At 49.6% G+C, this 17,311-nt stretch overlaps 77 non-coding genes across 77 annotated transcripts; all 77 read left to right on the plus strand.

Moving 5' to 3' along the window:
* Positions 1–69: 69 nt before the first annotated feature.
* On the plus strand, positions 70–188 carry LOC130011503 (5S ribosomal RNA). The gene has a single exon (XR_008786810.1). It is a non-coding gene; the product is annotated as a 5S ribosomal RNA (ribosomal RNA).
* A 77-nt stretch (positions 189–265) lies between these two features.
* Positions 266–384, plus strand: LOC130011862 (5S ribosomal RNA). Its single transcript, XR_008787175.1, has one exon. It is a non-coding gene; the product is annotated as a 5S ribosomal RNA (ribosomal RNA).
* A 166-nt stretch (positions 385–550) lies between these two features.
* On the plus strand, positions 551–669 carry LOC130011504 (5S ribosomal RNA). The gene has a single exon (XR_008786811.1). It is a non-coding gene; the product is annotated as a 5S ribosomal RNA (ribosomal RNA).
* A 76-nt stretch (positions 670–745) lies between these two features.
* On the plus strand, positions 746–864 carry LOC130011505 (5S ribosomal RNA). The gene has a single exon (XR_008786812.1). It is a non-coding gene; the product is annotated as a 5S ribosomal RNA (ribosomal RNA).
* Positions 865–941: 77 nt separating this feature from the next.
* Positions 942–1,060, plus strand: LOC130011863 (5S ribosomal RNA). Its single transcript, XR_008787176.1, has one exon. It is a non-coding gene; the product is annotated as a 5S ribosomal RNA (ribosomal RNA).
* Positions 1,061–1,225: 165 nt separating this feature from the next.
* On the plus strand, positions 1,226–1,344 carry LOC130011506 (5S ribosomal RNA). Its single transcript, XR_008786813.1, has one exon. It is a non-coding gene; the product is annotated as a 5S ribosomal RNA (ribosomal RNA).
* Positions 1,345–1,420: 76 nt separating this feature from the next.
* LOC130011508 (5S ribosomal RNA) lies at positions 1,421–1,539 on the plus strand. The gene has a single exon (XR_008786815.1). It is a non-coding gene; the product is annotated as a 5S ribosomal RNA (ribosomal RNA).
* Positions 1,540–1,616: 77 nt separating this feature from the next.
* LOC130011865 (5S ribosomal RNA) lies at positions 1,617–1,735 on the plus strand. The gene has a single exon (XR_008787178.1). It is a non-coding gene; the product is annotated as a 5S ribosomal RNA (ribosomal RNA).
* A 166-nt stretch (positions 1,736–1,901) lies between these two features.
* LOC130011509 (5S ribosomal RNA) lies at positions 1,902–2,020 on the plus strand. The gene has a single exon (XR_008786816.1). It is a non-coding gene; the product is annotated as a 5S ribosomal RNA (ribosomal RNA).
* Positions 2,021–2,096: 76 nt separating this feature from the next.
* LOC130011510 (5S ribosomal RNA) lies at positions 2,097–2,215 on the plus strand. The gene has a single exon (XR_008786817.1). It is a non-coding gene; the product is annotated as a 5S ribosomal RNA (ribosomal RNA).
* A 77-nt stretch (positions 2,216–2,292) lies between these two features.
* Positions 2,293–2,411, plus strand: LOC130011866 (5S ribosomal RNA). The gene has a single exon (XR_008787179.1). It is a non-coding gene; the product is annotated as a 5S ribosomal RNA (ribosomal RNA).
* Positions 2,412–2,575: 164 nt separating this feature from the next.
* On the plus strand, positions 2,576–2,694 carry LOC130011511 (5S ribosomal RNA). The gene has a single exon (XR_008786818.1). It is a non-coding gene; the product is annotated as a 5S ribosomal RNA (ribosomal RNA).
* A 76-nt stretch (positions 2,695–2,770) lies between these two features.
* On the plus strand, positions 2,771–2,889 carry LOC130011512 (5S ribosomal RNA). Its single transcript, XR_008786819.1, has one exon. It is a non-coding gene; the product is annotated as a 5S ribosomal RNA (ribosomal RNA).
* A 78-nt stretch (positions 2,890–2,967) lies between these two features.
* LOC130011867 (5S ribosomal RNA) lies at positions 2,968–3,086 on the plus strand. The gene has a single exon (XR_008787181.1). It is a non-coding gene; the product is annotated as a 5S ribosomal RNA (ribosomal RNA).
* A 165-nt stretch (positions 3,087–3,251) lies between these two features.
* On the plus strand, positions 3,252–3,370 carry LOC130011513 (5S ribosomal RNA). Its single transcript, XR_008786820.1, has one exon. It is a non-coding gene; the product is annotated as a 5S ribosomal RNA (ribosomal RNA).
* A 76-nt stretch (positions 3,371–3,446) lies between these two features.
* Positions 3,447–3,565, plus strand: LOC130011514 (5S ribosomal RNA). Its single transcript, XR_008786821.1, has one exon. It is a non-coding gene; the product is annotated as a 5S ribosomal RNA (ribosomal RNA).
* A 77-nt stretch (positions 3,566–3,642) lies between these two features.
* On the plus strand, positions 3,643–3,761 carry LOC130011894 (5S ribosomal RNA). The gene has a single exon (XR_008787208.1). It is a non-coding gene; the product is annotated as a 5S ribosomal RNA (ribosomal RNA).
* A 164-nt stretch (positions 3,762–3,925) lies between these two features.
* On the plus strand, positions 3,926–4,044 carry LOC130011515 (5S ribosomal RNA). The gene has a single exon (XR_008786822.1). It is a non-coding gene; the product is annotated as a 5S ribosomal RNA (ribosomal RNA).
* A 76-nt stretch (positions 4,045–4,120) lies between these two features.
* Positions 4,121–4,239, plus strand: LOC130011516 (5S ribosomal RNA). The gene has a single exon (XR_008786823.1). It is a non-coding gene; the product is annotated as a 5S ribosomal RNA (ribosomal RNA).
* A 77-nt stretch (positions 4,240–4,316) lies between these two features.
* Positions 4,317–4,435, plus strand: LOC130011610 (5S ribosomal RNA). Its single transcript, XR_008786917.1, has one exon. It is a non-coding gene; the product is annotated as a 5S ribosomal RNA (ribosomal RNA).
* Positions 4,436–4,600: 165 nt separating this feature from the next.
* LOC130011575 (5S ribosomal RNA) lies at positions 4,601–4,719 on the plus strand. Its single transcript, XR_008786883.1, has one exon. It is a non-coding gene; the product is annotated as a 5S ribosomal RNA (ribosomal RNA).
* A 76-nt stretch (positions 4,720–4,795) lies between these two features.
* On the plus strand, positions 4,796–4,914 carry LOC130011517 (5S ribosomal RNA). Its single transcript, XR_008786824.1, has one exon. It is a non-coding gene; the product is annotated as a 5S ribosomal RNA (ribosomal RNA).
* A 77-nt stretch (positions 4,915–4,991) lies between these two features.
* LOC130011570 (5S ribosomal RNA) lies at positions 4,992–5,110 on the plus strand. The gene has a single exon (XR_008786877.1). It is a non-coding gene; the product is annotated as a 5S ribosomal RNA (ribosomal RNA).
* A 165-nt stretch (positions 5,111–5,275) lies between these two features.
* LOC130011588 (5S ribosomal RNA) lies at positions 5,276–5,394 on the plus strand. Its single transcript, XR_008786896.1, has one exon. It is a non-coding gene; the product is annotated as a 5S ribosomal RNA (ribosomal RNA).
* A 76-nt stretch (positions 5,395–5,470) lies between these two features.
* On the plus strand, positions 5,471–5,589 carry LOC130011519 (5S ribosomal RNA). Its single transcript, XR_008786826.1, has one exon. It is a non-coding gene; the product is annotated as a 5S ribosomal RNA (ribosomal RNA).
* Positions 5,590–5,666: 77 nt separating this feature from the next.
* Positions 5,667–5,785, plus strand: LOC130011868 (5S ribosomal RNA). The gene has a single exon (XR_008787182.1). It is a non-coding gene; the product is annotated as a 5S ribosomal RNA (ribosomal RNA).
* A 164-nt stretch (positions 5,786–5,949) lies between these two features.
* On the plus strand, positions 5,950–6,068 carry LOC130011520 (5S ribosomal RNA). The gene has a single exon (XR_008786827.1). It is a non-coding gene; the product is annotated as a 5S ribosomal RNA (ribosomal RNA).
* A 76-nt stretch (positions 6,069–6,144) lies between these two features.
* Positions 6,145–6,263, plus strand: LOC130011521 (5S ribosomal RNA). Its single transcript, XR_008786828.1, has one exon. It is a non-coding gene; the product is annotated as a 5S ribosomal RNA (ribosomal RNA).
* Positions 6,264–6,340: 77 nt separating this feature from the next.
* On the plus strand, positions 6,341–6,459 carry LOC130011869 (5S ribosomal RNA). Its single transcript, XR_008787183.1, has one exon. It is a non-coding gene; the product is annotated as a 5S ribosomal RNA (ribosomal RNA).
* Positions 6,460–6,624: 165 nt separating this feature from the next.
* Positions 6,625–6,743, plus strand: LOC130011522 (5S ribosomal RNA). The gene has a single exon (XR_008786829.1). It is a non-coding gene; the product is annotated as a 5S ribosomal RNA (ribosomal RNA).
* Positions 6,744–6,819: 76 nt separating this feature from the next.
* LOC130011523 (5S ribosomal RNA) lies at positions 6,820–6,938 on the plus strand. Its single transcript, XR_008786830.1, has one exon. It is a non-coding gene; the product is annotated as a 5S ribosomal RNA (ribosomal RNA).
* A 78-nt stretch (positions 6,939–7,016) lies between these two features.
* On the plus strand, positions 7,017–7,135 carry LOC130011870 (5S ribosomal RNA). The gene has a single exon (XR_008787184.1). It is a non-coding gene; the product is annotated as a 5S ribosomal RNA (ribosomal RNA).
* A 162-nt stretch (positions 7,136–7,297) lies between these two features.
* On the plus strand, positions 7,298–7,416 carry LOC130011524 (5S ribosomal RNA). Its single transcript, XR_008786831.1, has one exon. It is a non-coding gene; the product is annotated as a 5S ribosomal RNA (ribosomal RNA).
* Positions 7,417–7,492: 76 nt separating this feature from the next.
* On the plus strand, positions 7,493–7,611 carry LOC130011525 (5S ribosomal RNA). The gene has a single exon (XR_008786832.1). It is a non-coding gene; the product is annotated as a 5S ribosomal RNA (ribosomal RNA).
* A 77-nt stretch (positions 7,612–7,688) lies between these two features.
* LOC130011871 (5S ribosomal RNA) lies at positions 7,689–7,807 on the plus strand. Its single transcript, XR_008787185.1, has one exon. It is a non-coding gene; the product is annotated as a 5S ribosomal RNA (ribosomal RNA).
* Positions 7,808–7,973: 166 nt separating this feature from the next.
* Positions 7,974–8,092, plus strand: LOC130011526 (5S ribosomal RNA). The gene has a single exon (XR_008786833.1). It is a non-coding gene; the product is annotated as a 5S ribosomal RNA (ribosomal RNA).
* Positions 8,093–8,168: 76 nt separating this feature from the next.
* Positions 8,169–8,287, plus strand: LOC130011527 (5S ribosomal RNA). Its single transcript, XR_008786834.1, has one exon. It is a non-coding gene; the product is annotated as a 5S ribosomal RNA (ribosomal RNA).
* Positions 8,288–8,364: 77 nt separating this feature from the next.
* Positions 8,365–8,483, plus strand: LOC130011872 (5S ribosomal RNA). The gene has a single exon (XR_008787186.1). It is a non-coding gene; the product is annotated as a 5S ribosomal RNA (ribosomal RNA).
* Positions 8,484–8,647: 164 nt separating this feature from the next.
* On the plus strand, positions 8,648–8,766 carry LOC130011528 (5S ribosomal RNA). Its single transcript, XR_008786835.1, has one exon. It is a non-coding gene; the product is annotated as a 5S ribosomal RNA (ribosomal RNA).
* A 76-nt stretch (positions 8,767–8,842) lies between these two features.
* Positions 8,843–8,961, plus strand: LOC130011530 (5S ribosomal RNA). Its single transcript, XR_008786837.1, has one exon. It is a non-coding gene; the product is annotated as a 5S ribosomal RNA (ribosomal RNA).
* Positions 8,962–9,038: 77 nt separating this feature from the next.
* LOC130011873 (5S ribosomal RNA) lies at positions 9,039–9,157 on the plus strand. The gene has a single exon (XR_008787187.1). It is a non-coding gene; the product is annotated as a 5S ribosomal RNA (ribosomal RNA).
* A 165-nt stretch (positions 9,158–9,322) lies between these two features.
* LOC130011531 (5S ribosomal RNA) lies at positions 9,323–9,441 on the plus strand. Its single transcript, XR_008786838.1, has one exon. It is a non-coding gene; the product is annotated as a 5S ribosomal RNA (ribosomal RNA).
* A 76-nt stretch (positions 9,442–9,517) lies between these two features.
* Positions 9,518–9,636, plus strand: LOC130011532 (5S ribosomal RNA). The gene has a single exon (XR_008786839.1). It is a non-coding gene; the product is annotated as a 5S ribosomal RNA (ribosomal RNA).
* Positions 9,637–9,713: 77 nt separating this feature from the next.
* Positions 9,714–9,832, plus strand: LOC130011874 (5S ribosomal RNA). Its single transcript, XR_008787188.1, has one exon. It is a non-coding gene; the product is annotated as a 5S ribosomal RNA (ribosomal RNA).
* A 166-nt stretch (positions 9,833–9,998) lies between these two features.
* On the plus strand, positions 9,999–10,117 carry LOC130011533 (5S ribosomal RNA). Its single transcript, XR_008786840.1, has one exon. It is a non-coding gene; the product is annotated as a 5S ribosomal RNA (ribosomal RNA).
* Positions 10,118–10,193: 76 nt separating this feature from the next.
* On the plus strand, positions 10,194–10,312 carry LOC130011534 (5S ribosomal RNA). Its single transcript, XR_008786841.1, has one exon. It is a non-coding gene; the product is annotated as a 5S ribosomal RNA (ribosomal RNA).
* Positions 10,313–10,389: 77 nt separating this feature from the next.
* Positions 10,390–10,508, plus strand: LOC130011876 (5S ribosomal RNA). The gene has a single exon (XR_008787190.1). It is a non-coding gene; the product is annotated as a 5S ribosomal RNA (ribosomal RNA).
* A 165-nt stretch (positions 10,509–10,673) lies between these two features.
* LOC130011535 (5S ribosomal RNA) lies at positions 10,674–10,792 on the plus strand. Its single transcript, XR_008786842.1, has one exon. It is a non-coding gene; the product is annotated as a 5S ribosomal RNA (ribosomal RNA).
* A 76-nt stretch (positions 10,793–10,868) lies between these two features.
* Positions 10,869–10,987, plus strand: LOC130011536 (5S ribosomal RNA). The gene has a single exon (XR_008786843.1). It is a non-coding gene; the product is annotated as a 5S ribosomal RNA (ribosomal RNA).
* A 77-nt stretch (positions 10,988–11,064) lies between these two features.
* Positions 11,065–11,183, plus strand: LOC130011877 (5S ribosomal RNA). The gene has a single exon (XR_008787191.1). It is a non-coding gene; the product is annotated as a 5S ribosomal RNA (ribosomal RNA).
* Positions 11,184–11,348: 165 nt separating this feature from the next.
* Positions 11,349–11,467, plus strand: LOC130011537 (5S ribosomal RNA). The gene has a single exon (XR_008786844.1). It is a non-coding gene; the product is annotated as a 5S ribosomal RNA (ribosomal RNA).
* A 76-nt stretch (positions 11,468–11,543) lies between these two features.
* LOC130011603 (5S ribosomal RNA) lies at positions 11,544–11,662 on the plus strand. Its single transcript, XR_008786910.1, has one exon. It is a non-coding gene; the product is annotated as a 5S ribosomal RNA (ribosomal RNA).
* A 77-nt stretch (positions 11,663–11,739) lies between these two features.
* On the plus strand, positions 11,740–11,858 carry LOC130011878 (5S ribosomal RNA). The gene has a single exon (XR_008787192.1). It is a non-coding gene; the product is annotated as a 5S ribosomal RNA (ribosomal RNA).
* Positions 11,859–12,022: 164 nt separating this feature from the next.
* On the plus strand, positions 12,023–12,141 carry LOC130011538 (5S ribosomal RNA). Its single transcript, XR_008786845.1, has one exon. It is a non-coding gene; the product is annotated as a 5S ribosomal RNA (ribosomal RNA).
* Positions 12,142–12,217: 76 nt separating this feature from the next.
* On the plus strand, positions 12,218–12,336 carry LOC130011539 (5S ribosomal RNA). Its single transcript, XR_008786846.1, has one exon. It is a non-coding gene; the product is annotated as a 5S ribosomal RNA (ribosomal RNA).
* Positions 12,337–12,413: 77 nt separating this feature from the next.
* Positions 12,414–12,532, plus strand: LOC130011879 (5S ribosomal RNA). Its single transcript, XR_008787193.1, has one exon. It is a non-coding gene; the product is annotated as a 5S ribosomal RNA (ribosomal RNA).
* A 165-nt stretch (positions 12,533–12,697) lies between these two features.
* On the plus strand, positions 12,698–12,816 carry LOC130011571 (5S ribosomal RNA). Its single transcript, XR_008786879.1, has one exon. It is a non-coding gene; the product is annotated as a 5S ribosomal RNA (ribosomal RNA).
* A 76-nt stretch (positions 12,817–12,892) lies between these two features.
* Positions 12,893–13,011, plus strand: LOC130011541 (5S ribosomal RNA). The gene has a single exon (XR_008786848.1). It is a non-coding gene; the product is annotated as a 5S ribosomal RNA (ribosomal RNA).
* Positions 13,012–13,088: 77 nt separating this feature from the next.
* Positions 13,089–13,207, plus strand: LOC130011880 (5S ribosomal RNA). Its single transcript, XR_008787194.1, has one exon. It is a non-coding gene; the product is annotated as a 5S ribosomal RNA (ribosomal RNA).
* A 163-nt stretch (positions 13,208–13,370) lies between these two features.
* On the plus strand, positions 13,371–13,489 carry LOC130011542 (5S ribosomal RNA). Its single transcript, XR_008786849.1, has one exon. It is a non-coding gene; the product is annotated as a 5S ribosomal RNA (ribosomal RNA).
* A 76-nt stretch (positions 13,490–13,565) lies between these two features.
* Positions 13,566–13,684, plus strand: LOC130011543 (5S ribosomal RNA). Its single transcript, XR_008786850.1, has one exon. It is a non-coding gene; the product is annotated as a 5S ribosomal RNA (ribosomal RNA).
* A 77-nt stretch (positions 13,685–13,761) lies between these two features.
* On the plus strand, positions 13,762–13,880 carry LOC130011592 (5S ribosomal RNA). The gene has a single exon (XR_008786900.1). It is a non-coding gene; the product is annotated as a 5S ribosomal RNA (ribosomal RNA).
* A 152-nt stretch (positions 13,881–14,032) lies between these two features.
* LOC130011544 (5S ribosomal RNA) lies at positions 14,033–14,151 on the plus strand. The gene has a single exon (XR_008786851.1). It is a non-coding gene; the product is annotated as a 5S ribosomal RNA (ribosomal RNA).
* A 76-nt stretch (positions 14,152–14,227) lies between these two features.
* LOC130011545 (5S ribosomal RNA) lies at positions 14,228–14,346 on the plus strand. The gene has a single exon (XR_008786852.1). It is a non-coding gene; the product is annotated as a 5S ribosomal RNA (ribosomal RNA).
* Positions 14,347–14,423: 77 nt separating this feature from the next.
* On the plus strand, positions 14,424–14,542 carry LOC130011881 (5S ribosomal RNA). Its single transcript, XR_008787195.1, has one exon. It is a non-coding gene; the product is annotated as a 5S ribosomal RNA (ribosomal RNA).
* Positions 14,543–14,705: 163 nt separating this feature from the next.
* LOC130011546 (5S ribosomal RNA) lies at positions 14,706–14,824 on the plus strand. The gene has a single exon (XR_008786853.1). It is a non-coding gene; the product is annotated as a 5S ribosomal RNA (ribosomal RNA).
* Positions 14,825–14,900: 76 nt separating this feature from the next.
* LOC130011547 (5S ribosomal RNA) lies at positions 14,901–15,019 on the plus strand. The gene has a single exon (XR_008786854.1). It is a non-coding gene; the product is annotated as a 5S ribosomal RNA (ribosomal RNA).
* A 77-nt stretch (positions 15,020–15,096) lies between these two features.
* LOC130011882 (5S ribosomal RNA) lies at positions 15,097–15,215 on the plus strand. Its single transcript, XR_008787196.1, has one exon. It is a non-coding gene; the product is annotated as a 5S ribosomal RNA (ribosomal RNA).
* Positions 15,216–15,380: 165 nt separating this feature from the next.
* LOC130011614 (5S ribosomal RNA) lies at positions 15,381–15,499 on the plus strand. Its single transcript, XR_008786921.1, has one exon. It is a non-coding gene; the product is annotated as a 5S ribosomal RNA (ribosomal RNA).
* Positions 15,500–15,575: 76 nt separating this feature from the next.
* Positions 15,576–15,694, plus strand: LOC130011548 (5S ribosomal RNA). The gene has a single exon (XR_008786855.1). It is a non-coding gene; the product is annotated as a 5S ribosomal RNA (ribosomal RNA).
* Positions 15,695–15,771: 77 nt separating this feature from the next.
* LOC130011883 (5S ribosomal RNA) lies at positions 15,772–15,890 on the plus strand. Its single transcript, XR_008787197.1, has one exon. It is a non-coding gene; the product is annotated as a 5S ribosomal RNA (ribosomal RNA).
* Positions 15,891–16,054: 164 nt separating this feature from the next.
* LOC130011549 (5S ribosomal RNA) lies at positions 16,055–16,173 on the plus strand. The gene has a single exon (XR_008786856.1). It is a non-coding gene; the product is annotated as a 5S ribosomal RNA (ribosomal RNA).
* Positions 16,174–16,249: 76 nt separating this feature from the next.
* On the plus strand, positions 16,250–16,368 carry LOC130011550 (5S ribosomal RNA). The gene has a single exon (XR_008786857.1). It is a non-coding gene; the product is annotated as a 5S ribosomal RNA (ribosomal RNA).
* A 77-nt stretch (positions 16,369–16,445) lies between these two features.
* LOC130011599 (5S ribosomal RNA) lies at positions 16,446–16,563 on the plus strand. Its single transcript, XR_008786906.1, has one exon. It is a non-coding gene; the product is annotated as a 5S ribosomal RNA (ribosomal RNA).
* Positions 16,564–16,726: 163 nt separating this feature from the next.
* Positions 16,727–16,845, plus strand: LOC130011552 (5S ribosomal RNA). Its single transcript, XR_008786859.1, has one exon. It is a non-coding gene; the product is annotated as a 5S ribosomal RNA (ribosomal RNA).
* A 76-nt stretch (positions 16,846–16,921) lies between these two features.
* Positions 16,922–17,040, plus strand: LOC130011553 (5S ribosomal RNA). Its single transcript, XR_008786860.1, has one exon. It is a non-coding gene; the product is annotated as a 5S ribosomal RNA (ribosomal RNA).
* Positions 17,041–17,117: 77 nt separating this feature from the next.
* On the plus strand, positions 17,118–17,236 carry LOC130011884 (5S ribosomal RNA). Its single transcript, XR_008787198.1, has one exon. It is a non-coding gene; the product is annotated as a 5S ribosomal RNA (ribosomal RNA).
* Positions 17,237–17,311: the final 75 nt, after the last annotated feature.

Consider the following 17,311-nt stretch of genomic DNA (forward strand, 5'->3'; position numbering starts at 1 on the left):
TTTTGAAAAGAAACCAATTTTCGGCGGACTTGAGTTAAGCATAACTACGGGTTTTATTCGCCTTCTCTCGTCTACGGCCACACCACGTTGAAAACACCAGTTCTCGTCCGATCACTGAAGTTAAGCAACGTCGGGCCCGGTCAGTACTTGGATGGGTGACCGCCTGGGAACACCGGGTGCTGTAGACGCCTAGTTTTTTTGAAAAGAAACCAATTTTCGGCGGACTTGAGTTTGGAATAACTACGGGTTTTATTCGTCTTCTCTCGTCTACGGCCATACCACGTTGAAAACACCAGTTCTCGTCCGATCACTGAAGTTAAGCAACGTCGGGCCCGGTTAGTACTTGGATGGGTGACCGCCTGGGAACACCGGGTGCTGTAGACGCCTTTTTTCCCGATTGTTTCAACTAAAAATCAATTTTCCGCACTTCAGGCCATTGTACGTCTTCTTTAGCATAACATTAGCTCCCCCCCCCCCCTCCGCCCCGGGGGAAAAAAGATACAGAAAGAATTTGAGTAAAAATAACTACGGGTTTTATTCACCTTCGCTCGTCTACGGCCACACCACGTTGAAAACACCAGTTCTCGTCCGATCACTGAAGTTAAGCAACGTCGGGCCCGGTCAGTACTTGGATGGGTGACCGCCTGGGAACACCGGGTGCTGTAGACGCCTAGTTTTTTGAAAAGAAACCAATTTTCGGCGGACTTGAGTTAAGCATAACTACGGGTTTTATTCGCCTTCTCTCGTCTACGGCCACACCACGTTGAAAACACCAGTTCTCGTCCGATCACTGAAGTTAAGCAACGTCGGGCCCGGTCAGTACTTGGATGGGTGACCGCCTGGGAACACCGGGTGCTGTAGACGCCTAGTTTTTTTGAAAAGAAACCAATTTTCGGCGGACTTGAGTTTGGAATAACTACGGGTTTTATTCGTCTTCTCTCGTCTACGGCCATACCACGTTGAAAACACCAGTTCTCGTCCGATCACTGAAGTTAAGCAACGTCGGGCCCGGTTAGTACTTGGATGGGTGACCGCCTGGGAACACCGGGTGCTGTAGACGCCTTTTTTCCCGATTGTTTCAACTAAAAATCAATTTTCCGCACTTCAGGCCATTGTACGTCTTCTTTGGCATAACATTAGCTCCCCCCCCCCCTCCGCCCCGGGGGAAAAAAGATACAGAAAGAATTTGAGTAAAAATAACTACGGGTTTTATTCACCTTCGCTCGTCTACGGCCACACCACGTTGAAAACACCAGTTCTCGTCCGATCACTGAAGTTAAGCAACGTCGGGCCCGGTCAGTACTTGGATGGGTGACCGCCTGGGAACACCGGGTGCTGTAGACGCCTAGTTTTTTGAAAAGAAACCAATTTTCGGCGGACTTGAGTTAAGCATAACTACGGGTTTTATTCGCCTTCTCTCGTCTACGGCCACACCACGTTGAAAACACCAGTTCTCGTCCGATCACTGAAGTTAAGCAACGTCGGGCCCGGTCAGTACTTGGATGGGTGACCGCCTGGGAACACCGGGTGCTGTAGACGCCTAGTTTTTTTGAAAAGAAACCAATTTTCGGCGGACTTGAGTTTGGAATAACTACGGGTTTTATTCGTCTTCTCTCGTCTACGGCCATACCACGTTGAAAACACCAGTTCTCGTCCGATCACTGAAGTTAAGCAACGTCGGGCCCGGTTAGTACTTGGATGGGTGACCGCCTGGGAACACCGGGTGCTGTAGACGCCTTTTTTCCCGATTGTTTCAACTAAAAATCAATTTTCCGCACTTCAGGCCATTGTACGTCTTCTTTGGCATAACATTAGCTCCCCCCCCCCCCTCCGCCCCGGGGGAAAAAAGATACAGAAAGAATTTGAGTAAAAATAACTACGGGTTTTATTCACCTTCGCTCGTCTACGGCCACACCACGTTGAAAACACCAGTTCTCGTCCGATCACTGAAGTTAAGCAACGTCGGGCCCGGTCAGTACTTGGATGGGTGACCGCCTGGGAACACCGGGTGCTGTAGACGCCTAGTTTTTTGAAAAGAAACCAATTTTCGGCGGACTTGAGTTAAGCATAACTACGGGTTTTATTCGCCTTCTCTCGTCTACGGCCACACCACGTTGAAAACACCAGTTCTCGTCCGATCACTGAAGTTAAGCAACGTCGGGCCCGGTCAGTACTTGGATGGGTGACCGCCTGGGAACACCGGGTGCTGTAGACGCCTAGTTTGTTTGAAAAGAAACCAATTTTCGGCGGACTTGAGTTTGGAATAACTACGGGTTTTATTCGTCTTCTCTCGTCTACGGCCATACCACGTTGAAAACACCAGTTCTCGTCCGATCACTGAAGTTAAGCAACGTCGGGCCCGGTTAGTACTTGGATGGGTGACCGCCTGGGAACACCGGGTGCTGTAGACGCCTTTTTTCCCGATTGTTTCAACTAAAAATCAATTTTCCGCACTTCAGGCCATTGTACGTCTTCTTTGGCATAACATTAGCTCCCCCCCCCCTCCGCCCCGGGGGAAAAAAGATACAGAAAGAATTTGAGTAAAAATAACTACGGGTTTTATTCACCTTCGCTCGTCTACGGCCACACCACGTTGAAAACACCAGTTCTCGTCCGATCACTGAAGTTAAGCAACGTCGGGCCCGGTCAGTACTTGGATGGGTGACCGCCTGGGAACACCGGGTGCTGTAGACGCCTAGTTTTTTGAAAAGAAACCAATTTTCGGCGGACTTGAGTTAAGCATAACTACGGGTTTTATTCGCCTTCTCTCGTCTACGGCCACACCACGTTGAAAACACCAGTTCTCGTCCGATCACTGAAGTTAAGCAACGTCGGGCCCGGTCAGTACTTGGATGGGTGACCGCCTGGGAACACCGGGTGCTGTAGACGCCTAGTTTTTTTGAAAAGGAAACCAATTTTCGGCGGACTTGAGTTTGGAATAACTACGGGTTTTATTCGTCTTCTCTCGTCTACGGCCATACCACGTTGAAAACACCAGTTCTCGTCCGATCACTGAAGTTAAGCAACGTCGGGCCCGGTTAGTACTTGGATGGGTGACCGCCTGGGAACACCGGGTGCTGTAGACGCCTTTTTTCCCGATTGTTTCAACTAAAAATCAATTTTCCGCACTTCAGGCCATTGTACGTCTTCTTTGGCATAACATTAGCTCCCCCCCCCCCTCCGCCCCGGGGGAAAAAAGATACAGAAAGAATTTGAGTAAAAATAACTACGGGTTTTATTCACCTTCGCTCGTCTACGGCCACACCACGTTGAAAACACCAGTTCTCGTCCGATCACTGAAGTTAAGCAACGTCGGGCCCGGTCAGTACTTGGATGGGTGACCGCCTGGGAACACCGGGTGCTGTAGACGCCTAGTTTTTTGAAAAGAAACCAATTTTCGGCGGACTTGAGTTAAGCATAACTACGGGTTTTATTCGCCTTCTCTCGTCTACGGCCACACCACGTTGAAAACACCAGTTCTCGTCCGATCACTGAAGTTAAGCAACGTCGGGCCCGGTCAGTACTTGGATGGGTGACCGCCTGGGAACACCGGGTGCTGTAGACGCCTAGTTTTTTTGAAAAGAAACCAATTTTCGGCGGACTTGAGTTTGGAATAACTACGGGTTTTATTCGTCTTCTCTCGTCTACGGCCATACCACGTTGAAAACACCAGTTCTCGTCCGATCACTGAAGTTAAACAACGTCGGGCCCGGTTAGTACTTGGATGGGTGACCGCCTGGGAACACCGGGTGCTGTAGACGCCTTTTTTCCCGATTGTTTCAACTAAAAATCAATTTTCCGCACTTCAGGCCATTGTACGTCTTCTTTGGCATAACATTAGCTCCCCCCCCCCTCCGCCCCGGGGGAAAAAAGATACAGAAAGAATTTGAGTAAAAATAACTACGGGTTTTATTCACCTTCGCTCGTCTACGGCCACACCACGTTGAAAACACCAGTTCTCGTCCGATCACTGAAGTTAAGCAACGTCGGGCCCGGTCAGTACTTGGATGGGTGACCGCCTGGGAACACCGGGTGCTGTAGACGCCTAGTTTTTTGAAAAGAAACCAATTTTCGGCGGACTTGAGTTAAGCATAACTACGGGTTTTATTCGCCTTCTCTCGTCTACGGCCACACCACGTTGAAAACACCAGTTCTCGTCCGATCACTGAAGTTAAGCAACGTCGGGCCCGGTCAGTACTTGGATGGGTGACCGCCTGGGAACACCGGGTGCTGTAGACGCCTAGTTTTTTTGAAAAGAAACCAATTTTCGGCGGACTTGAGTTTGGAATAACTACGGGTTTTATTCGTCTTCTCTCGTCTACGGCCATACCACGTTGAAAACACCAGTTCTCGTCCGATCACTGAAGTTAAGCAACGTCGGGCCCGGTTAGTACTTGGATGGTTGACCGCCTGGGAACACCGGGTTCTGTAGACGCCTTTTTTCCCGATTGTTTCAACTAAAAATCAATTTTCCGCACTTCAGGCCATTGTACGTCTTCTTTGGCATAACATTAGCTCCCCCCCCCCCTCCGCCCCGGGGGAAAAAAGATACAGAAAGAATTTGAGTAAAAATAACTACGGGTTTTATTCACCTTCGCTCGTCTACGGCCACACCACGTTGAAAACACCAGTTCTCGTCTGATCACTGAAGTTAAGCAACGTCGGGCCCGGTCAGTACTTGGATGGGTGACCGCCTGGGAACACCGGGTGCTGTAGACGCCTAGTTTTTTGAAAAGAAACCAATTTTCGGCGGACTTGAGTTAAGCATAACTACGGGTTTTATTCGCCTTCTCTCGTCTACGGCCACACCACGTTGAAAACACCAGTTCTCGTCCGATCACTGAAGTTAAGCAACGTCGGGCCCGGTCAGTACTTGGATGGGTGACCGCCTGGGAACACCGGGTGCTGTAGACGCCTAGTTTTTTTGAAAAGAAACCAATTTTCGGCGGACTTGAGTTTGGAATAACTACGGGTTTTATTCGTCTTCTCTCGTCTACCGCCATACCACGTTGAAAACACCAGTTCTCGTCCGATCACTGAAGTTAAGCAACGTCGGGCCCGGTTAGTACTTGGATGGGTGACCGCCTGGGAACACCGGGTGCTGTAGACGCCTTTTTTCCCGATTGTTTCAACTAAAAATCAATTTTCCGCACTTCAGGCCATTGTACGTCTTCTTTGGCATAACATTAGCTCCCCCCCCCCCTCCGCCCCGGGGGAAAAAAGATACAGAAAGAATTTGAGTAAAAATAACTACGGGTTTTATTCACCTTCGCTCGTCTACGGCCACACCACGTTGAAAACACCAGTTCTCGTCCGATCACTGAAGTTAAGCAACGTCGGGCCCGGTCAGTACTTGGATGGGTGACCGCCTGGGAGCACCGGGTGCTGTAGACGCCTAGTTTTTTGAAAAGAAACCAATTTTCGGCGGACTTGAGTTAAGCATAACTACGGGTTTTATTCGCCTTCTCTCGTCTACGGCCACACCACGTTGAAAACACCAGTTCTCGTCCGATCACTGAAGTTAAGCAACGTCGGGCCCGGTCAGTACTTGGATGGGTGACCGCCTGGGAACACCGGGTGCTGTAGACGCCTAGTTTTTTTGAAAAGAAACCAATTTTCGGCGGACTTGAGTTTGGAATAACTACGGGTTTTATTCGTCTTCTCTCGTCTACGGCCATACCACGTTGAAAACACCAGTTCTCGTCCGATCACTGAAGTTAAGCAACGTCGGGCCCGGTTAGTACTTGGATGGGTGACCGCCTGGGAACACCGGGTGCTGTAGACGCCTTTTTTCCCGATTGTTTCAACTAAAAATCAATTTTCCGCACTTCAGGCCATTGTACGTCTTCTTTGGCATAACATTAGCTCCCCCCCCCCTCCGCCCCGGGGGAAAAAAGATACAGAAAGAATTTGAGTAAAAATAACTACAGGTTTTATTCACCTTCGCTCGTCTACGGCCACACCACGTTGAAAACACCAGTTCTCGTCCGATCACTGAAGTTAAGCAACGTCGGGCCCGGTCAGTACTTGGATGGGTGACCGCCTGGGAACACCGGGTGCTGTAGACGCCTAGTTTTTTGAAAAGAAACCAATTTTCGGCGGACTTGAGTTAAGCATAACTACGGGTTTTATTCGCCTTCTCTCGTCTACGGCCACACCACGTTGAAAACACCAGTTCTCGTCCGATCACTGAAGTTAAGCAACGTCGGGCCCGGTCAGTACTTGGATGGGTGACCGCCTGGGAACACCGGGTGCTGTAGACGCCTAGTTTTTTTGAAAAGAAACCAATTTTCGGCGGACTTGAGTTTGGAATAACTACGGGTTTTATTCGTCTTCTCTCGTCTACGGCCATACCACGTTGAAAACACCAGTTCTCGTCCGATCACTGAAGTTAAGCAACGTCGGGCCCGGTTAGTACTTGGATGGGTGACCGCCTGGGAACACCGGGTGCTGTAGACGCCTTTTTTCCCGATTGTTTCAACTAAAAATCAATTTTCCGCACTTCAGGCCATTGTACGTCTTCTTTAGCATAACATTAGCTCCCCCCCCCCCTCCGCCCCGGGGGAAAAAAGATACAGAAAGAATTTGAGTAAAAATAACTACGGGTTTTATTCACCTTCGCTCGTCTACGGCCACACCACGTTGAAAACACCAGTTCTCGTCCGATCACTGAAGTTAAGCAACGTCGGGCCCGGTCAGTACTTGGATGGGTGACCGCCTGGGAACACCGGGTGCTGTAGACGCCTAGTTTTTTGAAAAGAAACCAATTTTCGGCGGACTTGAGTTAAGCATAACTACGGGTTTTATTCGCCTTCTCTCGTCTACGGCCACACCACGTTGAAAACACCAGTTCTCGTCCGATCACTGAAGTTAAGCAACGTCGGGCCCGGTCAGTACTTGGATGGGTGACCGCCTGGGAACACCGGGTGCTGTAGACGCCTAGTTTTTTTTGAAAAGAAACCAATTTTCGGCGGACTTGAGTTTGGAATAACTACGGGTTTTATTCGTCTTCTCTCGTCTACGGCCATACCACGTTGAAAACACCAGTTCTCGTCCGATCACTGAAGTTAAGCAACGTCGGGCCCGGTTAGTACTTGGATGGGTGACCGCCTGGGAACACCGGGTGCTGTAGACGCCTTTTTTCCCGATTGTTTCAACTAAAAATCAATTTTCCGCACTTCAGGCCATTGTACGTCTTCTTTGGCATAACATTAGCTCCCCCCCCTCCGCCCCGGGGGAAAAAAGATACAGAAAGAATTTGAGTAAAAATAACTACGGGTTTTATTCACCTTCGCTCGTCTACGGCCACACCACGTTGAAAACACCAGTTCTCGTCCGATCACTGAAGTTAAGCAACGTCGGGCCCGGTCAGTACTTGGATGGGTGACCGCCTGGGAACACCGGGTGCTGTAGACGCCTAGTTTTTTGAAAAGAAACCAATTTTCGGCGGACTTGAGTTAAGCATAACTACGGGTTTTATTCGCCTTCTCTCGTCTACGGCCACACCACGTTGAAAACACCAGTTCTCGTCCGATCACTGAAGTTAAGCAACGTCGGGCCCGGTCAGTACTTGGATGGGTGACCGCCTGGGAACACCGGGTGCTGTAGACGCCTAGTTTTTTTGAAAAGAAACCAATTTTCGGCGGACTTGAGTTTGGAATAACTACGGGTTTTATTCGTCTTCTCTCGTCTACGGCCATACCACGTTGAAAACACCAGTTCTCGTCCGATCACTGAAGTTAAGCAACGTCGGGCCCGGTTAGTACTTGGATGGGTGACCGCCTGGGAACACCGGGTGCTGTAGACGCCTTTTTTCCCGATTGTTTCAACTAAAAATCAATTTTCCGCACTTCAGGCCATTGTACGTCTTCTTTGGCATAACATTAGCTCCCCCCCCCCCATCCGCCCCGGGGGAAAAAAGATACAGAAAGAATTTGAGTAAAAATAACTACGGGTTTTATTCACCTTCGCTCGTCTACGGCCACACCACGTTGAAAACACCAGTTCTCGTCCGATCACTGAAGTTAAGCAACGTCGGGCCCGGTCAGTACTTGGATGGGTGACCGCCTGGGAACACCGGGTGCTGTAGACGCCTAGTTTTTTGAAAAGAAACCAATTTTCGGCGGACTTGAGTTAAGCATAACTACGGGTTTTATTCGCCTTCTCTCGTCTACGGCCACACCACGTTGAAAACACCAGTTCTCGTCCGATCACTGAAGTTAAGCAACGTCGGGCCCGGTCAGTACTTGGATGGGTGACCGCCTGGGAACACCGGGTGCTGTAGACGCCTAGTTTTTTTGAAAAGAAACCAATTTTCGGCGGACTTGAGTTTGGAATAACTACGGGTTTTATTCGTCTTCTCTCGTCTACGGCCATACCACGTTGAAAACACCAGTTCTCGTCCGATCACTGAAGTTAAGCAACGTCGGGCCCGGTTAGTACTTGGATGGGTGACCGCCTGGGAACACCGGGTGCTGTAGACGCCTTTTTTCCCGATTGTTTCAACTAAAAATCAATTTTCCGCACTTCAGGCCATTGTACGTCTTCTTTGGCATAACATTAGCTCCCCCCCCCCTCCGCCCCGGGGGAAAAAAGATACAGAAAGAATTTGAGTAAAAATAACTACGGGTTTTATTCACCTTCGCTCGTCTACGGCCACACCACGTTGAAAACACCAGTTCTCGTCCGATCACTGAAGTTAAGCAACGTCGGGCCCGGTCAGTACTTGGATGGGTGACCGCCTGGGAACACCGGGTGCTGTAGACGCCTAGTTTTTTGAAAAGAAACCAATTTTCGGCGGACTTGAGTTAAGCATAACTACGGGTTTTATTCGCCTTCTCTCGTCTACGGCCACACCACGTTGAAAACACCAGTTCTCGTCCGATCACTGAAGTTAAGCAACGTCGGGCCCGGTCAGTACTTGGATGGGTGACCGCCTGGGAACACCGGGTGCTGTAGACGCCTAGTTTTTTTGAAAAGAAACCAATTTTCGGCGGACTTGAGTTTGGAATAACTACGGGTTTTATTCGTCTTCTCTCGTCTACGGCCATACCACGTTGAAAACACCAGTTCTCGTCCGATCACTGAAGTTAAGCAACGTCGGGCCCGGTTAGTACTTGGATGGGTGACCGCCTGGGAACACCGGGTGCTGTAGACGCCTTTTTTCCCGATTGTTTCAACTAAAAATCAATTTTCCGCACTTCAGGCCATTGTACGTCTTCTTTGGCATAACATTAGCTCCCCCCCCCCCTCCGCCCCGGGGGAAAAAAGATACAGAAAGAATTTGAGTAAAAATAACTACGGGTTTTATTCACCTTCGCTCGTCTACGGCCACACCACGTTGAAAACACCAGTTCTCGTCCGATCACTGAAGTTAAGCAACGTCGGGCCCGGTCAGTACTTGGATGGGTGACCGCCTGGGAACACCGGGTGCTGTAGACGCCTAGTTTTTTGAAAAGAAACCAATTTTCGGCGGACTTGAGTTAAGCATAACTACGGGTTTTATTCGCCTTCTCTCGTCTACGGCCACACCACGTTGAAAACACCAGTTCTCGTCCGATCACTGAAGTTAAGCAACGTCGGGCCCGGTCAGTACTTGGATGGGTGACCGCCTGGGAACACCGGGTGCTGTAGACGCCTAGTTTTTTTGAAAAGAAACCAATTTTCGGCGGACTTGAGTTTGGAATAACTACGGGTTTTATTCGTCTTCTCTCGTCTACGGCCATACCACGTTGAAAACACCAGTTCTCGTCCGATCACTGAAGTTAAGCAACGTCGGGCCCGGTTAGTACTTGGATGGGTGACCGCCTGGGAACACCGGGTGCTGTAGACGCCTTTTTTCCCGATTGTTTCAACTAAAAATCAATTTTCCGCACTTCAGGCCATTGTACGTCTTCTTTGGCATAACATTAGCTCACCCCCCCCCCTCCGCCCCGGGGGAAAAAAGATACAGAAAGAATTTGAGTAAAAATAACTACGGGTTTTATTCACCTTCGCTCGTCTACGGCCACACCACGTTGAAAACACCAGTTCTCGTCCGATCACTGAAGTTAAGCAACGTCGGGCCCGGTCAGTACTTGGATGGGTGACCGCCTGGGAACACCGGGTGCTGTAGACGCCTAGTTTTTTGAAAAGAAACCAATTTTCGGCGGACTTGAGTTAAGCATAACTACGGGTTTTATTCGCCTTCTCTCGTCTACGGCCACACCACGTTGAAAACACCAGTTCTCGTCCGATCACTGAAGTTAAGCAACGTCGGGCCCGGTCAGTACTTGGATGGGTGACCGCCTGGGAACACCGGGTGCTGTAGACGCCTAGTTTTTTTGAAAAGAAACCAATTTTCGGCGGACTTGAGTTTGGAATAACTACGGGTTTTATTCGTCTTCTCTCGTCTACGGCCATACCACGTTGAAAACACCAGTTCTCGTCCGATCACTGAAGTTAAGCAACGTCGGGCCCGGTTAGTACTTGGATGGGTGACCGCCTGGGAACACCGGGTGCTGTAGACGCCCTTTTTCCCGATTGTTTCAACTAAAAATCAATTTTCCGCACTTCAGGCCATTGTACGTCTTCTTTGGCATAACATTAGCTCCCCCCCCCCCTCCGCCCCGGGGGAAAAAAGATACAGAAAGAATTTGAGTAAAAATAACTACGGGTTTTATTCACCTTCGCTCGTCTACGGCCACACCACGTTGAAAACACCAGTTCTCGTCCGATCACTGAAGTTAAGCAACGTCGGGCCCGGTCAGTACTTGGATGGGTGACCGCCTGGGAACACCGGGTGCTGTAGACGCCTAGTTTTTTGAAAAGAAACCAATTTTCGGCGGACTTGAGTTAAGCATAACTACGGGTTTTATTCGCCTTCTCTCGTCTACGGCCACACCACGTTGAAAACACCAGTTCTCGTCCGATCACTGAAGTTAAGCAACGTCGGGCCCGGTCAGTACTTGGATGGGTGACCGCCTGGGAACACCGGGTGCTGTAGACGCCTAGTTTTTTTGAAAAGAAACCAATTTTCGGCGGACTTGAGTTTGGAATAACTACGGGTTTTATTCGTCTTCTCTCGTCTACGGCCATACCACGTTGAAAACACCAGTTCTCGTCCGATCACTGAAGTTAAGCAACGTCGGGCCCGGTTAGTACTTGGATGGGTGACCGCCTGGGAACACCGGGTGCTGTAGACGCCTTTTTTCCCGATTGTTTCAACTAAAAATCAATTTTCCGCACTTCAGGCCATTGTACGTCTTCTTTGGCATAACATTAGCTCCCCCCCCCCCTCCGCCCCGGGGGAAAAAAGATACAGAAAGAATTTGAGTAAAAATAACTACGGGTTTTATTCACCTTCGCTCGTCTACGGCCACACCACGTTGAAAACACCAGTTCTCGTCCGATCACTGAAGTTAAGCAACGTCGGGCCCGGTCAGTACTTGGATGGGTGACCGCCTGGGAACACCGGGTGCTGTAGACGCCTAGTTTTTTGAAAAGAAACCAATTTTCGGCGGACTTGAGTTAAGCATAACTACGGGTTTTATTCGCCTTCTCTCGTCTACGGCCACACCACGTTGAAAACACCAGTTCTCGTCCGATCACTGAAGTTAAGCAACGTCGGGCCCGGTCAGTACTTGGAAGGGTGACCGCCTGGGAACACCGGGTGCTGTAGACGCCTAGTTTTTTTGAAAAGAAACCAATTTTCGGCGGACTTGAGTTTGGAATAACTACGGGTTTTATTCGTCTTCTCTCGTCTACGGCCATACCACGTTGAAAACACCAGTTCTCGTCCGATCACTGAAGTTAAGCAACGTCGGGCCCGGTTAGTACTTGGATGGGTGACCGCCTGGGAACACCGGGTGCTGTAGACGCCTTTGTTCCCGATTGTTTCAACTAAAAATCAATTTTCCGCACTTCAGGCCATTGTACGTCTTCTTTGGCATAACATTAGCTCCCCCCCCCCTCCGCCCCGGGGGAAAAAAGATACAGAAAGAATTTGAGTAAAAATAACTACGGGTTTTATTCACCTTCGCTCGTCTACGGCCACACCACGTTGAAAACACCAGTTCTCGTCCGATCACTGAAGTTAAGCAACGTCGGGCCCGGTCAGTACTTGGATGGGTGACCGCCTGGGAACACCGGGTGCTGTAGACGCCTAGTTTTTTGAAAAGAAACCAATTTTCGGCGGACTTGAGTTAAGCATAACTACGGGTTTTATTCGCCTTCTCTCGTCTACGGCCACACCACGTTGAAAACACCAGTTCTCGTCCGATCACTGAAGTTAAGCAACGTCGGGCCCGGTCAGTACTTGGATGGGTGACCGCCTGGGAACACCGGGTGCTGTAGACGCCTAGTTTTTTTGAAAAGAAACCAATTTTCGGCGGACTTGAGTTTGGAATAACTACGGGTTTTATTCGTCTTCTCTCGTCTACGGCCATACCACGTTGAAAACACCAGTTCTCGTCCGATCACTGAAGTTAAGCAACGTCGGGCCCGGTTAGTACTTGGATGGGTGACCGCCTGGGAACACCGGGTGCTGTAGACGCCTTTTTTCCCGATTGTTTCAACTAAAAATCAATTTTCCGCACTTCAGGCCATTGTACGTCTTCTTTGGCATAACATTAGCTCCCCCCCCCCCTCCGCCCCGGGGGAAAAAAGATACAGAAAGAATTTGAGTAAAAATAACTACGGGTTTTATTCACCTTCGCTCGTCTACGGCCACACCACGTTGAAAACACCAGTTCTCGTCCGATCACTGAAGTTAAGCAACGTCGGGCCCGGACAGTACTTGGATGGGTGACCGCCTGGGAACACCGGGTGCTGTAGACGCCTAGTTTTTTGAAAAGAAACCAATTTTCGGCGGACTTGAGTTAAGCATAACTACGGGTTTTATTCGCCTTCTCTCGTCTACGGCCACACCACGTTGAAAACACCAGTTCTCGTCCGATCACTGAAGTTAAGCAACGTCGGGCCCGGTCAGTACTTGGATGGGTGACCGCCTGGGAACACCGGGTGCTGTAGACGCCTAGTTTTTTTGAAAAGAAACCAATTTTCGGCGGACTTGAGTTTGGAATAACTACGGGTTTTATTCGTCTTCTCTCGTCTACGGCCATACCACGTTGAAAACACCAGTTCTCGTCCGATCACTGAAGTTAAGCAACGTCGGGCCCGGTTAGTACTTGGATGGGTGACCGCCTGGGAACACCGGGTGCTGTAGACGCCTTTTTTCCCGATTGTTTCAACTAAAAATCAATTTTCCGCACTTCAGGCCATTGTACGTCTTCTTTGGCATAACATTAGCTCCCCCCCCCTCCGCCCCGGGGGAAAAAAGATACAGAAAGAATTTGAGTAAAAATAACTACGGGTTTTATTCACCTTCGCTCGTCTACGGCCACACCACGTTGAAAACACCAGTTCTCGTCCGATCACTGAAGTTAAGCAACGTCGGGCCCGGTCAGTACTTGGATGGGTGACCGCCTGGGAACACCGGGTGCTGTAGACGCCTAGTTTTTTGAAAAGAAACCAATTTTCGGCGGACTTGAGTTAAGCATAACTACGGGTTTTATTCGCCTTCTCTCGTCTACGGCCACACCACGTTGAAAACACCAGTTCTCGTCCGATCACTGAAGTTAAGCAACGTCGGGCCCGGTCAGTACTTGGATGGGTGACCGCCTGGGAACACCGGGTGCTGTAGACGCCTAGTTTTTTTGAAAAGAAACCAATTTTCGGCGGACTTGAGTTTGGAATAACTACGGGTTTTATTCGTCTTCTCTCGTCTACGGCCATACCACGTTGAAACCACCAGTTCTCGTCCGATCACTGAAGTTAAGCAACGTCGGGCCCGGTTAGTACTTGGATGGGTGACCGCCTGGGAACACCGGGTGCTGAAGACGCCTTTTTTCCCGATTGTTTCAACTAAAAATCAATTTTCCGCACTTCAGGCCATTGTACGTCTTCTTTGGCATAACATTACCTCGCCCCGGGGGAAAAAAGATACAGAAAGAATTTGAGTAAAAATAACTACGGGTTTTATTCACCTTCGCTCGTCTACGGCCACACCACGTTGAAAACACCAGTTCTCGTCCGATCACTGAAGTTAAGCAACGTCGGGCCCGGTCAGTACTTGGATGGGTGACCGCCTGGGAACACCGGGTGCTGTAGACGCCTAGTTTTTTGAAAAGAAACCAATTTTCGGCGGACTTGAGTTAAGCATAACTACGGGTTTTATTCGCCTTCTCTCGTCTACGGCCACACCACGTTGAAAACACCAGTTCTCGTCCGATCACTGAAGTTAAGCAACGTCGGGCCCGGTCAGTACTTGGATGGGTGACCGCCTGGGAACACCGGGTGCTGTAGACGCCTAGTTTTTTTGAAAAGAAACCAATTTTCGGCGGACTTGAGTTTGGAATAACTACGGGTTTTATTCGTCTTCTCTCGTCTACGGCCATACCACGTTGAAAACACCAGTTCTCGTCCGATCACTGAAGTTAAGCAACGTCGGGCCCGGTTAGTACTTGGATGGGTGACCGCCTGGGAACACCGGGTGCTGTAGACGCCTTTTTTCCCGATTGTTTCAACTAAAAATCAATTTTCCGCACTTCAGGCCATTGTACGTCTTCTTTGGCATAACATTAGCTCCCCCCCCCTCCGCCCCGGGGGAAAAAAGATACAGAAAGAATTTGAGTAAAAATAACTACGGGTTTTATTCACCTTCGCTCGTCTACGGCCACACCACGTTGAAAACACCAGTTCTCGTCCGATCACTGAAGTTAAGCAACGTCGGGCCCGGTCAGTACTTGGATGGGTGACCGCCTGGGAACACCGGGTGCTGTAGACGCCTAGTTTTTTGAAAAGAAACCAATTTTCGGCGGACTTGAGTTAAGCATAACTACGGGTTTTATTCGCCTTCTCTCGTCTACGGCCACACCACGTTGAAAACACCAGTTCTCGTCCGATCACTGAAGTTAAGCAACGTCGGGCCCGGTCAGTACTTGGATGGGTGACCGCCTGGGAACACCGGGTGCTGTAGACGCCTAGTTTTTTTGAAAAGAAACCAATTTTCGGCGGACTTGAGTTTGGAATAACTACGGGTTTTATTCGTCTTCTCTCGTCTACGGCCATACCACGTTGAAAACACCAGTTCTCGTCCGATCACTGAAGTTAAGCAACGTCGGGCCCGGTTAGTACTTGGATGGGTGACCGCCTGGGAACACCGGGTGCTGTAGACGCCTTTTTTCCCGATTGTTTCAACTAAAAATCAATTTTCCGCACTTCAGGCCATTGTACGTCTTCTTTGGCATAACATTAGCTCCCCCCCCCCCTCCGCCCCGGGGGAAAAAAGATACAGAAAGAATTTGAGTAAAAATAACTACGGGTTTTATTCACCTTCGCTCGTCTACGGCCACACCACGTTGAAAACACCAGTTCTCGTCCGATCACTGAAGTTAAGCAACGTCGGGCCCGGTCAGTACTTGGATGGCTGACCGCCTGGGAACACCGGGTGCTGTAGACGCCTAGTTTTTTGAAAAGAAACCAATTTTCGGCGGACTTGAGTTAAGCATAACTACGGGTTTTATTCGCCTTCTCTCGTCTACGGCCACACCACGTTGAAAACACCAGTTCTCGTCCGATCACTGAAGTTAAGCAACGTCGGGCCCGGTCAGTACTTGGATGGGTGACCGCCTGGGAACACCGGGTGCTGTAGACGCCTAGTTTTTTTGAAAAGAAACCAATTTTCGGCGGACTTGAGTTTGGAATAACTACGGGTTTTATTCGTCTTCTCTCGTCTACGGCCATACCACGTTGAAAACACCAGTTCTCGTCCGATCACTGAAGTTAAGCAACGTCGGGCCCGGTTAGTACTTGGATGGGTGACCGCCTGGGAACACCGGGTGCTGTAGACGCCTTTTTTCCCGATTGTTTCAACTAAAAATCAATTTTCCGCACTTCAGGCCATTGTACGTCTTCTTTGGCATAACATTAGCTCCCCCCCCCCTCCGCCCCGGGGGAAAAAAGATACAGAAAGAATTTGAGTAAAAATAACTACGGGTTTTATTCACCTTCGCTCGTCTACGGCCACACCACGTTGAAAACACCAGTTCTCGTCCGATCACTGAAGTTAAGCAACGTCGGGCCCGGTCAGTACTTGGATGGGTGACCGCCTGGGAACACCGGGTGCTGTAGACGCCTAGTTTTTTGAAAAGAAACCAATTTTCGGCGGACTTGAGTTAAGCATAACTACGGGTTTTATTCGCCTTCTCTCGTCTACGGCCACACCACGTTGAAAACACCAGTTCTCGTCCGATCACTGAAGTTAAGCAACGTCGGGCCCGGTCAGTACTTGGATGGGTGACCGCCTGGGAACACCGGGTGCTGTAGACGCCTAGTTTTTTTGAAAAGAAACCAATTTTCGGCGGACTTGAGTTTGGAATAACTACGGGTTTTATTCGTCTTCTCTCGTCTACGGCCATACCACGTTGAAAACACCAGTTCTCGTCCGATCACTGAAGTTAAGCAACGTCGGCCCGGTTAGTACTTGGATGGGTGACCGCCTGGGAACACCGGGTGCTGTAGACGCCTTTTTTCCCGATTGTTTCAACTAAAAATCAATTTTCCGCACTTCAGGCCATTGTACGTCTTCTTTGGCATAACATTAGCTCCCCCCCCCTCCGCCCCGGGGGAAAAAAGATACAGAAAGAATTTGAGTAAAAATAACTACGGGTTTTATTCACCTTCGCTCGTCTACGGCCACACCACGTTGAAAACACCAGTTCTCGTCCGATCACTGAAGTTAAGCAACGTCGGGCCCGGTCAGTACTTGGATGGGTGACCGCCTGGGAACACCGGGTGCTGTAGACGCCTAGTTTTTTGAAAAGAAACCAATTTTCGGCGGACTTGAGTTAAGCATAACTACGGGTTTTATTCGCCTTCTCTCGTCTACGGCCACACCACGTTGAAAACACCAGTTCTCGTCCGATCACTGAAGTTAAGCAACGTCGGGCCCGGTCAGTACTTGGATGGGTGACCGCCTGGGAACACCGGGTGCTGTAGACGCCTAGTTTTTTTGAAAAGAAACCAATTTTCGGCGGACTTGAGTTTGGAATAACTACGGGTTTTATTCGTCTTCTCTCGTCTACGGCCATACCACGTTGAAAACACCAGTTCTCGTCCGATCACTGAAGTTAAGCAACGTCGGGCCCGGTTAGTACTTGGATGGGTGACCGCCTGGGAACACCGGGTGCTGTAGACGCCTTTTTTCCCGATTGTTTCAACTAAAAATCAATTTTCCGCACTTCAGGCCATTGTACGTCTTCTTTGGCATAAC

The sequence above is a fragment of the Patella vulgata genome, chromosome 2 (genome assembly GCF_932274485.2).
Source record: "Patella vulgata chromosome 2, xgPatVulg1.2, whole genome shotgun sequence".
Classification (NCBI taxonomy): Eukaryota; Metazoa; Mollusca; class Gastropoda; family Patellidae; genus Patella; species Patella vulgata.